General features: G+C 35.0%; 1 protein-coding gene across 1 annotated transcript in view; it reads right to left on the bottom strand.

Annotated features, from left to right (window-relative positions):
* Positions 1–15,924, bottom strand: part of RSRC1 (arginine and serine rich coiled-coil 1) — a 414,695-nt gene that overhangs the window by 57,416 nt on the left and 341,355 nt on the right. The window lies entirely within an intron of this gene.

Consider the following 15,924-nt stretch of genomic DNA (forward strand, 5'->3'; position numbering starts at 1 on the left):
TGTTGTTATCATAAAATTGGAATGTCATTTCTACTTTAAACAACCTGGCTAGGAAGAAAATACCATCTTTTTTTAACTTTTCTTTCTTTTCAAAAGTCTGTTTGTTCCAAATGTGCATCTTCATCTCTGAGATCAGTACATATGCAAATATGCACTGGGTTGCAAAGTATAATATATTTCTTAATGTATGTGTGTGTATATACATATATAATATATATAATACATATATTATATATATATATATATTTATATATATAAAAGCTAGACACATGATGGTCTAAAGAGAAGTTCAAAGGATGCAGAGGGGAGATATTTTTCCAACAAGAGGCTATTTCAAGGTTTTTTAGAAAGAGAAGACTCGTTCTTTTCAATCCTCAAAGTAGATGCTGGTCAGTAGCATTTCTGCCTCAATGTTCTCAAAAAGATAATTAATAAAGCAATTTCACCCTGGAATTATAAAACAATCTGGATTTAAAAATCCGCTTGATTGAAAAAATCATCTATGAATATGATGGGTAGAAACAAAGATTGGGTAAAACTAAATACGATAAAAATTAGTTGGGATATCTAGAATGTCATTGTCACACAAAATTTTTCTTTTCATTGATCTATATTTTGATGCTTACTTAATGGTGGTTTGCAGAGTATATTTCTTATTCTTTGTTTACATAAACGGGTATTTTGTCTTTTCACATCAACAACCCTAAGGTGGGATTTTCCTGAAAATGTTTAGTGTGTTTTGGCTCTGAAGACTAATAAGCATATTATTACTATGGTGCTTTATTCTGTCTTGGTCAGCAGCACTACAGCAAGACTTGGTCCAAATCACAAGCAGTGACAGTTGGACAGGACTCAACAACATGACTGACCTTCTTTACTCTCATTCCAACATTTTCTTTTCTTTTCTTTTCTTTTTAATTTGTTTTTTCAATGTTTATTTTTGAGAGAGAGATAAAGACAGGGCATGCGCAGGGGAGGGGCAGGAGAGAGGGAGACACAGAAACTGAAGCAGGCTCCAGGCTCTGAGCTGTCAGCACCGAGCCCGACGTGGGGCTCGAACCCACGAACCGTAAGATCATATCCTGAGCTAAAGACAGATGCTCAACCAACTGAGCCACCCAGGTGCCCCTCATTCCAACAATTTCTATCATTCCCAATGTCTCTTAGCAGTCTCTTCAGTATCGGAAAGGCTGTTACCCAAATATGGAGCACACTGCCGACTTGCCTTCACTGGCAACACCCTGAGACTAGTTCTGTTTTAAGCAAAAGGTACACAAAGGGTCTTTTGACTCACAAAGCAAAAGACTTGGTAATACACTGCCTCTTCAGGCTAGCAGGAGCATTTCATATGTTTCCCTCAGAGGTACAGTCTTGTTCCATGGCCTCATATCTTTATTTTTTTAATTTGTTAAAATAATTTTTTTAATGTTTATTTATTTTTGAAGTAAAGAGAGACAGAATGTGAGTGGGGGAGGGGCAGAGAGAAAGGGAGACACAGAATCTGAAATGGGCTCCAGGTTCTGGGCTGCCAGCGCAGAGCCCAATGTGGGGCTCGAACCCACAAACCACGAGATCATGATCCAAGTCAGTCGGTCACCCAACCGAATGAGCCACCCAGGCACCCCATGGCCTCATATCTTTTAAGCTTGGGTTCTAGTGTGACATTGTCCATATCCTTTGCCTTAACTTCTGCTTTGTTTTCCAGTCTAGAATTACGATCATTATTACATCAGTTTCTTGAACGTCAGGTCTCCTCAAGTACAATCTAAATTTTAGTTCTACCTCAATCCCACTTGCTCCGTGCAATGCCTATTATTCAGTTTGACAGGGAATAATTCTTTTTTCTTGACATCAGAGATGTGCTCAATTTAGTCCTGCTGATCATCTTGGATTAATAATTGTTTATAATAAGGTGTAAATGTCCAGAATTGAGGTTATAATTTTAGATAAACTCAGCTTTTTCTATTCTAAAACAGTGGTTAGTTATCTAATCAAACTAAATTTGCACAAATAATCAGGCCCCACATAAACTACTTTAACATTTTCCATTCTATTTCTTAATTTTAAACCAAGTAAATTAAGTTTAAACAGCTGTAATTTAGAAAATATTTTCATCATTTGTTATATTAATCCTCTAATTTTCCCTATCAATTCATAACATAAAATAAAGAATACCACGATACCCGCAAAATAAAATTAAATAAATAAATAAATAAATACACACACATCAAGATAGACCAATTACAGTAAAAATAGTCACATAAATACATTTCTTTTTTTTTTTAATGTTTTATTTATTTTTGAGAGAGAGATAGAGACAGAGCATGAGCAGGGGAGTGGCAGAGAGAGAGGGAGACACAGAATCCGAAGCAGGCTCCAGGTTCTGAGCTGTCAGCACAGAGCCCGACACGGGTCCTGAACTTGCAAACTGTAAGAACATGACCTGAGCTGAAATCCAATGCTTAACTGACTGACCCACCCGGGCACCCCACATAAATATATTTCTAATAGCATAAAGAAACAAGGCTGACTCATTGTAAAACTTTTTAGTATTACAATTCTTCTTGGATGTCCATTCTGAACCTCTACGAGCAAGATTAAAGTTTGTTAGTCTGCCAGTAAGCCTAAAAGTATGTTTTGGGATAAAATATTTTGGGGATAAAATATTGTATTTAGAAACTAGGTCTGACTTCATTATTTATGGTATGTACTGAATAACATATAATCCATAATTTAATATCCTTAAAATATTTATCTCTGAGTATGTAATAGGCATACATCTTATGGCCAGAGGCAGATTATATAAGGTGTGCTGTAGGAGATAAACATTTACACACTCTAATTGGATTTTGGTCACATTTCTTTTACAGAGATAGTAATTTGCTATAGTGAACATATTCTGACATCATTAAAGTTATTAATAAGACTTGAGCCTTACTAACGTTAACGATTATGATTTGCAAAAATTATTTGAATTTCATCTGTTTTCTGTTAACAGGTAATTACTATTTCCAGATACTGATACTATGATCAAGGCAGAATGTTTTACTCATGCTAAGCCATCATCATCTTATATAAATAGAACTTGATTCATGTACTTGCTAATTTGTCTTCCTGATGTGAACACTGGCCTGTGTTTGATCTTTAGCAAATAGATGTATCTCCTTATTTCTGTTAAAAATTAAATGTAAGATAACTTGACAGGTAGATAATGTTGCCAGCTTATACAACTCAACATCAGTTTTCTCCTCGATAAATAAGCATAGATCTTTTAAACATAGTGTAAAAGCAGGCTTTAGCTATAACTGTTCTATTGATCTTTGTCATACCGTTTTATTTCTCTGAGAACATAGTGAAGTGTAGTGTAAGACTTTGCATGGTATTAACTGATTCATCTTCAGCTTCTGATTCCATAGACAGAAATCATATATGCACCATAGGAATCATTTTTGCAGCACAGTGTCCTTTAAAGTCACTCCTGTAGTACTACTTCTAAAATTAGAAGATGTAGGTGTGGAGCTTCGAAAGACTGATTTTGAAGTGTAAATATCATAAAATCAGAATTCTTGGCTTTTTTTTTCATGCTAATACCTACAAAACACACTTTTTAGATCTACTGGATGTAGGTCTTCTTGGCTCCATAAATAGACAAATATCTTTTGTGTAGATGGCATGTCACTACCATGATCAAGAACTGGCCTTAAGAAGAAGTAGAACTTGTTGAATAATAAGTGTCAGAATGAATAGGTGGATAAAATCACTTATTTTTTTGTGGTATCACTCTGCCATTGTGGGGTCCCCAAAGGTGACACAGCATGGAGCTGAACTGATGGCAGGGGACTTTCATGTGGGGGAAAAGGAGAACAGTGAGTGAGTGCTCAGCTTCTCCATCTGTGTGGGATGCTGCTGGAGAAACTTGTTTCATTTCAGCAGCACCCAGAGTACTGAGGCAGGAACTCTATGACTAGGGGGAGGATAGGAGGAAATCAGGACAGAAGAAAATCAAGGGGCCACAAGAGACAGCAAGAAGTGTAGAGCTGGTGTATTCATGCAAGGTAAGAGGAAATCCCACATATATCAGGACCAACAAACAGTATTTTCCACCAGAAGGTACATAGTTAAGATTTCAGCAGGTATCTACTACTTCAATGCAAAAGCAGTAGCACAAAACTATAAGGGACATGAAAAACCAATGAAACATCTTATCACCAGAAGATACCAATAATCCTCCAATAACTGAATTCAAAGGCATGAAATTTTGTGGTCTAGCTGATCAATTCAAAATAGCTATTCTGAGGAATTCAACAAGCTACAAGAAAACAGAAAGACAATTCAATGAATACAGGAAAATAAGAAATTTATGAAAGAGACAGAAATCACAAAAAAGAACCAAACAAACTCTGGAGTTGAGGAAATCAATGAATGACATGAAAAAGAAAATGCAATAGAGAGCGTCTATATCAGAATAGAATGGTAGGACAGAAGGAGTGAGAGGTTAGGAACTTTGAAATAACTTAAATAGAAGAACAAAAAAATAAAAATAAAGAGAGTGAAGAAAGTCCACATGATCAATCAGACCTCATCAAACATACAACTATTAGAAGAGTGGGATTTCAGAAGAAGAAGAGATGGAGACAGAAAGTTTATTTATAGAGACAATAGCTGAGAACTTCCCAAACCTGGGGAGAGACTTAGACATTCATGTTCATGAAGCTAATCAGCTTATTATCTCAAAGACACATTGCAATGAAACTGTCAAAAACCAAAGAGAAAGAGAGAATCCTAAAAGCAACCAGAAAAGAAAAAATTGTAACCTACAAAGGAACACCCATCAGGCTATCAGTGGATTTCTCAGCAGAAACCCTATAGGGTAGGAGAGAGTAGAATGATGTATTCAAAGTCTTAAAAGAAAAAAATGGTCAGCCAAGAATACTCTATACATCAAGTTGTACTTCAGCTTTGAAGGAGAAATAAAGACTTGCCTAGACAAACAAAAGCTAAGAGAGTTCATCACCATTAGCCTTGCCTTGAAAGTAATGCTAAAAACTTCTTCAAGTTGAAAAAAAGATGTTAGTGGCATGAAACATATGAAAGTATACAGCACACTGTTAAAGGTAAATACACAGATTTAGGAAACTATAATTCTGAGAAAGGATAGTGTATCAACCACTTAACTACAGTATAAACGTTAAAGGAAGAGAGTATTAAAAATAACTAGCTACTATATTTTTTTGACAAATACACAATATGAAAAGTGATAAACTGGGACATCAAAAATACAAATTAGGGAAGTAACAGGGTGACATAAAAAATACAAAAGGGAATATTAAAAGGGTTGAGCTTTTGTATGTGATCAAAGTTAAGTTGCTATCATCTTAAAATGGACTATTTTATCTATAAGATGTTTTATGTAAGCCTCGTGGTAACCACAAAGCAAAAAGCTACGGTAGATTCACAAAAGATAAAGAAAGGAGCAACAGAGCAAACCACCATGGAAAATCACAGAGGAAAAAGAAACAATGTAACTATAAAACAGCCAGAAAGCAACTAATACAATGGCATTAGTAAGTCTTTACATAGCAATCTAGATATCTCTTCCTTTTCAAAAGTTGAAGTTTGTATTATGCCACTTCACTTTTACAAAAGACCTATGTTAGTACCTATTTTCAGTAACCATAAGAAATCCTAAGAGGATTTTCACTTTTACGAAAAAAGGCAGAAAGCAAAAATAGCACTCTATGTTTGTTTTACAGTGAGCTACTGTAGAGGCAGCACATACCCCAAGCAGCAAGAACGGCACTGCCAAGATCCTGCCCCAGGAACTATACTCAGCATTTAAGCATCAAGCAGCCATAGCTTTGAACTATGTCTGTGAGCATCTGTGCTTTATCTCAATTGATTCTGTGTATCTCTTAGCAAGATGTCCTAAAGTATCAGAAAAGAGGTCTGGGAATACTCCAAAAATGTCCCATATATATTAGGTAACTGATTTGCTTTACACCATTCTGGCTTATGAAAGATTTCATAGGAATGCTCTGCTTTCAGATAGCAGGGGAAATCTGTAATTACTCTAAATGCAAATGTACTGAACTCACCAATCAAAAACCACAGAGTGGACAGATTAAAAAAAAAAAGAAAAGAAAAGATCCAACTATATAGTACCTACAAGAGACTCACTTCAGATTCAAGGACATACACAGGCTCAAAGTGAAGGGGCAGAAAATGATATTCCATGCAAGTGAAAACCAAAAGAAAGCAGGAGTAGCTATACTTATATCAGAAAAAAAATAGACTTTAAGCCAAAAATGGTATTAAGAAAAAAAGAAGGCCATTATATAAAGATAAATAGGTCAATTCATCAAGAAGATATAATAATCATAAATATATGACATATATATATATATATATATATATGGTGTTGGCAATAATTTTGGATAGGACATCCAAAGTATAAACAAAAGCTAAAATCAGTTAGTGGGACTGTGTCAAATTCAAAAGCTTCTGCCCAGAATAAATAATCAACAAAATGAAAAGGCAACCTACAGAATGAGAGAAAATATTTGCAGACCATATACTGGATAAGTGGTTAATACATAAAACATATAAATAAAGAACTCTTACAACTCAATAAGAGAAAAACAATCTGATTTAAAAATGGGCAGAGGAACTCAACAGACATTTTTTCCCAAAGAAGACATCCAAATGGTCAACAGGCTCAACGTCACTGATTATTAGGGAAATGCAAATCAAAACCACTATGAGTTTTCACTTCATACCTGTTAGTATGGCTATCATCAAAAACATGAGATAACAAATGTTGATGAAGCTATAGAGAAAAGGGAACCCTTGTGTACTGTTGGTCAGAATGTAAATTGGTACAACCACTATGGAAAACAGTATATAAAAGTGGCTCAAAAACTTAAAAATAGAACTACCATATAATCCAGCAATTCTACTTCTGGGCATTTATCTGAAAAAAAAATAACTAAACTAATTCAAAAAAATATCTGCACCCCCTTGTTCACTGCAGCATTATTTCCAATAACCAAGATATGGGAAACAACAAAATACCCATCAGCAGATGAATAGCTAAAGATGGGCGTGCGAGCACGCGCACACACACTCATGCACACACAGGAATATTAATGGAATGTTCGGGAATATTAATGGAATGTTATTCAGCCACGAGAAAGAAGGAAATCTTTCTATTACCAGAAAGTCTGTGATTCAAAATATTTAGGGTATAGAAGTATATGCTTCCTTTCATACCTATGAATAATGTGTAATGCTTACTTTATACCAGATTCCCCTAACACCATTTACTATTTCACATGTCTCTACTGTCAAACAGCCACAATATCTAACAAAATGTTTATATTGTTTATATCTCTAGCAAGTGGGAGGACAGCTAGCTTTCATTTTTTTTTCATTAATATTTCCTTTAGTGAAGGGTCTACTAGTGACAGTTTCACTCAGTTTTTGCCTATGTCTTTACTGCACCTTCACTCTTTTTTTTTTTTTATAAAAACAAAAATATCTATTTAGTTAATGAGTTGTTTTTCTTAAAGTATAGCTGACACACAATGTTACATTAACTTCAAGTATACAACCTAGTGATTCAACTTTGCACCTTCATTCTCGAAGGATATTTTCCTAGGTTTAGAAGTGTAAGTTGGCAGATTTTTCTTTCAAAAATTTGAGAGGTGTCATTCTATACCAGGTGTTGGTCTAAGTATGCCTTCTTAAATGTTTCTGTTTAGAAATCAGCTCTGGTCTAGTATTTGCTACTCTGAATATAATTTATTTTCTCAGCTGTTTTAAGATGCTTTTGTCTTTCATTTTTATAACTTTATTTTTACTTTATTTATTTGTATTTTTTTGAGACAGAGTGAGCACATGCACGTGTGCGAGCAGGGGAGGGGCAGAGAGAGAAGGAGAGAGAGAATCTTAAGCAGGCTCCATGCTCAGCACGCCTAACACAAGGCTTGCTCCCACGACCCTGAGATCATGACCTGAGTGAAAATCAAGAGTTGGATGCTTAACTGACTGAGCAATCCAGGAGCCCTGGTTTTTATAACTTTTTTTGTGTGTGTGTTTTTTTATAATTTAATTTTTTATGTTTTTAAATTTACATCCAAATTAGTTAGCATATAATGCAACAATGATTCCAGAAGTAGATTCCTTAGTGCCCCTTACCCGTTTAGCCCATCCCCCCTCCCACAACCCCTCCAGTAACCCTCAGTTTGTTCTCCATATTTATGAGTCTCTTCTGTTTTGTCCCCCTCCCTGTTTTTATATAATTTTTGTTTCCCTTCCCTTATGTTCATCTGTTTTGTCTCTTGAAGTCCTCATATGAGTGAAGTTATATGATTTTTGTCTTTCTCTGACTGATTTCACTTAGCATAATACCCTCCAGTTCCATCCATGTAGTTGCAAATGGCAAGACTTCATTCTTTTTGATTGCCGAGTAATACTCCATTTTGTGTGTGTGTGTGTGTGTGTGTGTGTGTGTGTACACACCACATCTTCTTTATCCATTCATCCTTCATCCATCGATGGACATTTGGGCTCTTTCCATACTTTGGCTATTGTTGACAGTGCTGCTATATAACTTTTAATGTAATGTGCCTAGGTGAGGTTCTACTGTATGTATCTGGTTTGGAGTTTGTAGCATTTCATTAGTTTGTAGCTTGGAGTCTTTTGATAGTTTTGGAAACTTCGCAGCCATTTCCTGTCACATACTACTTATCCTAAATCTCTTTCTTTTTCTGGGACTGCAAGTATAGTCACTGTGAATCTTTTCATCCTATTCCTTATGTCTTTTACCTGTATTTTACATCCTGTTGTTTTTCACTGCTTCATTCAAGATGTTTTCTTCTAATCTTTCAGTTCTCGAATTCTTTTTTCTGCTCTGCAGAGCTGGAACTTAAGCCTTAAGTTCTTGATTTCAGTTAATGTACTTTTCAGTTCAATTTACTCTTTAAATTCTTTAAGAGTTTCCAATTACGACCAGAAATGATCAGTATTGTCTTTTATTTTCATGAACAAATTAAGCAGAACAATGTTAAGATTTGCATCTAACAACTTCATTATCTTGATCCTTTGTGAATCTGTTCCTGCTGACTGTTGTTTCTCTTGTCCTCTTGTTTCTCATGTTTCTTCATCTTGTCTTATTTTCTCATATGCTTGGTTATTTTTAATGGATGTCATATAGAAAGAGCTGTAAAGATAATTTGGGGGCTTAGGATAATGTTATCTCCTTCCAGAAAGGATTTATATCTGCTTTGGTAATTGGCTAGAGGCACTAGCAATCTTGAAATCATTTTAATTCAATCAGGAATTGAGATGATTCAAATCTGGGCTTCAGTCCCTAGGGGTGCCTATTTCTGGTTCATCCTCACTTTTAGGGAGTAATCTGTTAAGATCCCAACCTAATGCCTGCTGGTTTTATCAGAATCTTCCTTTCCTTGACTGGCCCCAAATTCTAGATTTTATCCTAATAGCTCCATGAGTCTCTCAAGAGCTCTGCCCAGATTCTTAGCCTTTCAGTGACCTTTTTAAGAATTGGCAGACAGATAATACTACTGGAATCATTTCTAGGGGAAAACTGGCTCCAAATGTTGAACTCACCATTTCTTCTTGGAACTGAGACCCATTCTTCTCCATTGCCTGAGTAACTCTCTGATGCCTTCAAAAATATATCTTAATATTTTGACCAGCTTTTCTATCTGTTCTCAGAGGTGGGTGAGTTCAAATAAGCTAATCCCACCATATTATCTTCATCCCATAAGTTTTGATACGTGATCTTTATATTTTCAACTGTGATTTCCTTTTCTACTGATAATTGATTTCCCTTTTTACCTCATCACTGAGTGCTAAAGCATTTTTTAAATCAATAAAATAGCAACAACATTTTGTAAAGTCTATAAAATAGTTCCATATCTACTATATCACAACCATACTCTTAGATGGTAGATGACTTATTATCATCCTTATTTACTAACAGATGGGGAAACTGGGCTTAAAAGGGCCTCTTATGGTCACACAGAGGGTGAGAAAACCCTAACCTCTATATAATTTAATTGTATTTTATTATTTGTCTCCATGTTTACTTTCTGTCTTCAACCTCTAGAATATAAGTTCTTTCAGTACAGGGGCCTTGATTTCCTCTTTTACTGGTCTATTCATATGGCTTAGAACAGTACCCAGCATGTGCTGGATGGTCAGTTAATTTATTGAATTGATAAAAGTTACAAAAAGAATGAAGGATAATAGGGTGAGCATTATACTTTTTTGTGTTACAATTCTGAGGAATAAAATTTTACATTTATATAGTACTATGTAGTTTACAGTAATTTTTAAATTCTACAAGCCATTCCTATTTATAATAATTCTAGGTAGATTTTATAATCTTCCTCACTTCAGACTCACAGTGAAGTTAAGGGACTTATTCAGTCACAGAGCCAGTAAATGGCAGAGCTGGCACTCTGAATCTCATTCTCTTACTTCAGCTAGAATAGGCTAGGGCTATTTCCACTAGGTACCATTGACTCCTTATATTGCAATGACTTCCCTTGGTTATTCACAGGATTGTACACCTGTGGGCATTCAAAATGTATGTCAGCTTCCTAATGTTTAATTTATAATGGAGATTCTGATTGAAAAGAAAGCTATAGCCTTTAGTTGGTCTTGAAATTTGTGTGTGTAGAGCAAAGAAAATATTTAAATTAGTGAGGAAATACATGATGGTTGTCACTGGAGGCCTAACAATGGTTAAGTAGAGATCAGAGTATTTGCATTCCATGTACATGAACACCTTACTGAAAATAAGTAAAATGTGATCTAAACTGGCTTCTAAGTCCATACAGAGCACAGCTGAATGCATATGAAGCAAAAACATTATTAGTGAGCTATTAGAAAAATAAGGAGGAATCGTTTCCTTTGTTAAAAAGTTAGTTAAAAATGAATTAGCACACATTTACTGGAAGCATCAAAACTGAGGATTAAATAGCTGATGTTATGTAATATGACAGATAACTCTATACAAAAGAAAGGTTAAAAATGTTTAAAATCAAGATCTTGTAGACACAGAATCAAGAGGACTATAAAGGAGAAATCACTGCTGAGGGAAATAGGACAAGATGGCAAGGCTAAATAACTGGGTATTTGTTCTTGAGTGATTTTGACTAAATAAAGAACTTGAGGAGAAAATATAGAATAAAGCAATGCGTTCAGATTAATTTTCTTTTTAAAGAAAACAGCTTTCTAACATTAGAGCTAATGTGTTAAAAGACAATACAGATATTTTTACAAAGCACTACCTTATGAAAGATGTAGAAATGTCAAATCTGATACATGGGAATACAAATTTCCTTAAAAAGGAGATTTTAAATCTTGGAATGGAACTATCTAATAAAGTAAGACAAAGGGGAGGGGGTCTCAAATGTTTAAATCTAAGAAGGAAATAATATTGCATATTATAGCAGGTAGCCAATTAGGATGAAGGCTAGAAAGGACAATCCCTATTTCCATCTAACCTATTTACATCAACATATGGACCTAATAAACAATGACTCCTAAGTGATACTTCTGCACCTGCATTTTACCCTCCTAACTTCACTCTGAAATTCTTATAAAGGATCTCTAGAAGGGATAAGGGATCCCTCAGAGTTTCCAACACTCCTCTTCTCTGGTCTTAGGCAAGGAACCACAGTGGAAAGAAAGAAGGGATTGTAAACACTTCTCTCCCTGAGTGTGGTAAGACTTGGTGTTAAGTGTGCTTTATGCTAGGGACCTAAAAGCACTGGGACAGCCAGTACCTCTGAGAAAGGGACCTGAGAAATTAGATGCCTAGGTCTGTCTCTAGTCCAGACTTTGAAGGCGGCTGTGAACTTGTTGACAAGTGTGTGTGTTACATAGACCAGTCATTCACTAGGGAGGAAAGCATCAAGATTATTAGGAAAAGGACATGGACACCTCCACAAAATGTGCTTCTGACTAGAGTATCTCACCTGATGGATGTCCCAGAAACCCCTGTGATGAAACTTAATATGAGTACAGATCTATCTGAGGACACAAAGAAATACAGTAAGGAAGTGCTTAAGGGTGAGATTGAGAGAGGAGGGCAAAGGATAGAGGAAGAAGGAATTAAATAGTATTATATTTGATCATAAGGGTTGTGATTTATGTTTAAAGAAGGGGAATGTGCACTGGAGTCATACTGCCTGGGTCTGTGTACTGGCTTTACCATTTACGAGCCATGGAGCAAATTATGAAGCTTTCGTTTCCTATCCTCCCTATAGTACAGGGATAGTAATAGCACGAACCTCACAGAGTTCATGATGATTAAGAAAGTTAAAATATGGAAAGTATTTAGAACATTGCCTGGCATTCCTTTTTCTTTTCACTTACTTGCATTTTTTATCCCCAGCTTTGCTAAAGGACTGACTGCAACAAAAAAGATGAAATTAGGGCTAATTTATTTTACTTCTTATCATTCACATGTGGCAAAAGGTTTGATGAATTTCAACTAAATAAGACTTGAGAATTGCTCTAAATCTTCACTTGACTACCTCATATTGTGTTCATATTATTATCACTGTCTACCATTTCCATAAATAATTGAGACTGGGTTGCCCAACATTTTTGAAAAAAAATATTTGAAGTAGAAAACTAACAGATGGGTAGAGCTATTTTGAATAAACACAAGGGGAAAAAGAATTCAAAAGCTGCTAATATGGCACAAATAAATTTGTATTAGAAATCATAATACAACAGAAGGCTATTATGCTTATAGATGGATTTAGAACATAATTAAATCCCTTAAATAAATACTATATTAAATATAAAAATAAAATATAGAAGACCTAAGCAATTTTGTTAAAGCATTCAATGATACCAAAAAATCAAAAGGAACAAAGTTGAAATGACTTTTAATTACAGTCAGAACATTTTCAAACACATACAAAGAAAAAGAGGAGGTGAAGTCAAGCATTTATTGTATCTAAGAAAGAATATGGAAGAAAACAGAACTGAAAGATTTAATACTATTCATTTTTCCTAAAACACAATCTAGAATTAGGGAAAAAAGCACTTATTTTTAAAGAAGGACACTATAGGGGCGCCTGGGTGGCTCAGTCGGTTAAGCGGCCGACTTCGGCTCAGGTCATGATCTCGCAGTCCGTGAGTTCGAGCCCTGCGTCGGGCTCTGTGCTGACGGCTCAGAGCCTGGAGCTTGTTTCGGATTCTGTGTCTCCCTCTCTCTCTGACCCTCCCCCATTCATGCTCTGTCTCGCTCTGTCTCAAAAATAAATAAACGTTAAAAAAAAAAATTTAAAAAATAAAGAAGGACACTATAAACCTAAACCTTAAATATTCAGTTGACTTTTGCTAAATAATGTAACCTTTATATAATTCAACTCAAATGAAAAGTTAAAGGGTAAATGGTTCAAGAAAGAGGATTCATACCAATGTACTAGTGATGTCTGATAAGTGGAAACTCAACAGACCTGTGCAAGGGCCATGAAGAGCTCTCCAGGCTCTCACTGTTTAAAGGGTAGAAGGCAAAGTAGTTACCCTGGACCAGGGCTGGTGAGTAGCCCGACTTTATCTAGACTACAACATTTGCAAACATAAATAAAAAATACCCAAAGGAAAGGACTGCATAATAGTCAGAATGTATTTGCAATGCAAAGATCTTGCTATACTAATACAATAGCTTTTTTGAGATAACAGAAAATGGGTAAAAGGAACTGGGCAGATAACATTTATCTACATTTTAACAATACTTGCAACCCTGTGCTGCATATCAGCATGCTGAGAAATTAAGAGATAACTATATAGATGATGTGATAGAATGAATTACTAGTGGCTTATAAATTGGAAATACAGGATTATTACTCTTTTCAGAGGTAGAAATATATACACATACACATACAGATATACTTCAGGTTTCAGTTTGTAGCTAGACTAATTACATGAAATAAAATAAATGCAGCTTATACATTACTCATTTTCAGGAAGGGTTAGTTTGATAGCATTCAAGTATCTAGACAACATATAAGAAAATAATTTTGGAAGCAAACAACAACAAAGAATGAAACACACCTTTTATCTTTTGAAATCAGTGTCATATAGGCTCTGTTACCAACAGAATTTTTCTCCAACATTTGTGGTTCTAATTTTCCTATGACTTTTGGGTGCTTATAAAATTCAGTGAGCTTAGGTAAAGACTTGATAAATCCACTAGGAAATATTGATAGTATTTTGAAATTCCTTTCTTTTTGAACTACTGTAATTCTTTAGAGAAATAGCCTAATGGATGAGGTCTTAGAAAAGACACATAACAAGGGCGCCTGATGGCTCAGTCAGTTAAACGTCAGACTCTTGATTTCGCCTCAGGTCATGATCTGATGGTTCATGAGATCGAGCCTTGCATCGGACTCAGTGCTGGCAGTGTGGAGCCTGCTTGGGATTCTCCCTCTCCCTTTATCTCTGCCCTTCCCCTGCTCTCTCTCTCAAAATAAATAAATAAACTTTAATAAAAAAAGAACTCTATTAAAAAAAAAGAAAGGAGACATAACAAGGTTGGGTGACACTTTCAAAGAGGTTATTTAAAATCAACTGCAAACTCAAGATAAGTTATTTAAGCATGGATTTCAAAGAAGGAAGTGTAAACTGGCCATTTGTTCATTCATTCCATAACTAAGAAACCGACTATTTATTATGTGCTTCGTGGATACTAAATCTGCTACAATCCTAGAGTTGATACTCTTGTTAGGATGCTAATTAAAATAGCTATAATTAGAGGGATGTGCTTTTCAAACAGTTCTCAGGTACTGAAATGAAAAACGTTACTTATATCACAGACTAAGTGCAAGGTCAGTTTGACTTCCTGAATGTCTAAAGTAAAGAATATTTTCAAAAGAATTGCAATATAATGTTAAAGTATCTAAAGTTACTTAAGAAATCCTTAATAAAATATCTTTGAAAATACGTTTAGAAGTGATAATAATGAAAGGGACTACTGTAATCAATTGTCACTGTGTAAATGAGGGGTTCTGAAGTATTTAAAGGTTTGTTTTACTAGGGCAAGCATTACATTATAAAGTATAAAAAGCATTATAAAATATTATATATTTTTCATAATAATGAATCACCTAACAATTTCAGTATCTGTGGTTACCGCATGAGAGCCATCCTTTTTCAACCGTTGATGACTCCAATTAAGATTTGAATTAATGGGATTAGACTAATAACTACAACTTATATTCACATGGTTGGTAATAAGTACCACACTTGTAATTTACAGTACCACAGTGTTTTATAAGGGCTATTATGTTATTAATTAGTTACATTGATCAGAATACCACATAACATAGCAGTACTAAAATATTATAATTTGCTTCGGCTACTTTCCATCTAGTATTATATCTATTTGTTCTATGGGTGACCATAAGCATCACTGAAAGCAGATAGACTGTTTCTGTTAACAATGTCAAAATGTGCACTTCAGAAAGTCAAAAGAAGAGAATTCTACTGAGGATTCTTGCTATGGGAATTCACTTGTTTTCTCACTATGCCATGAAATCAGGGCAAAAGCATGAAGTCAGGACTTAGAGGGGTCAAATAAGGTAAGAACACTATCCATTTATATGTATAAATTAGTCCACATTTAGTTTGAATCTACTTATTTGTAGGGGTCTGCCATCTAAATCTAGTTTCTGTTGTTGGTGTTTCCTTGCTTTGGGACCCTGACTCTAATGGAATATTGCTTTTAAGCACTCTAAACTATCGTAGTTCAACATTTTAGGTTTGACTGGGTCTCAGCCGCAATTGGAAATTAGGAGTGCAATTTTTTTTCCTTGTTGTCACAGTAAAAGATATATACCAGGATAAAAATCACAATTTTCAGATTTAGACAAC

The sequence above is a fragment of the Panthera onca genome, chromosome C2 (genome assembly GCF_046562875.1).
Source record: "Panthera onca isolate mPanOnc1 chromosome C2, mPanOnc1 haplotype 2, whole genome shotgun sequence".
Lineage (NCBI taxonomy): Eukaryota > Metazoa > Chordata > Mammalia > Carnivora > Felidae > Panthera > Panthera onca.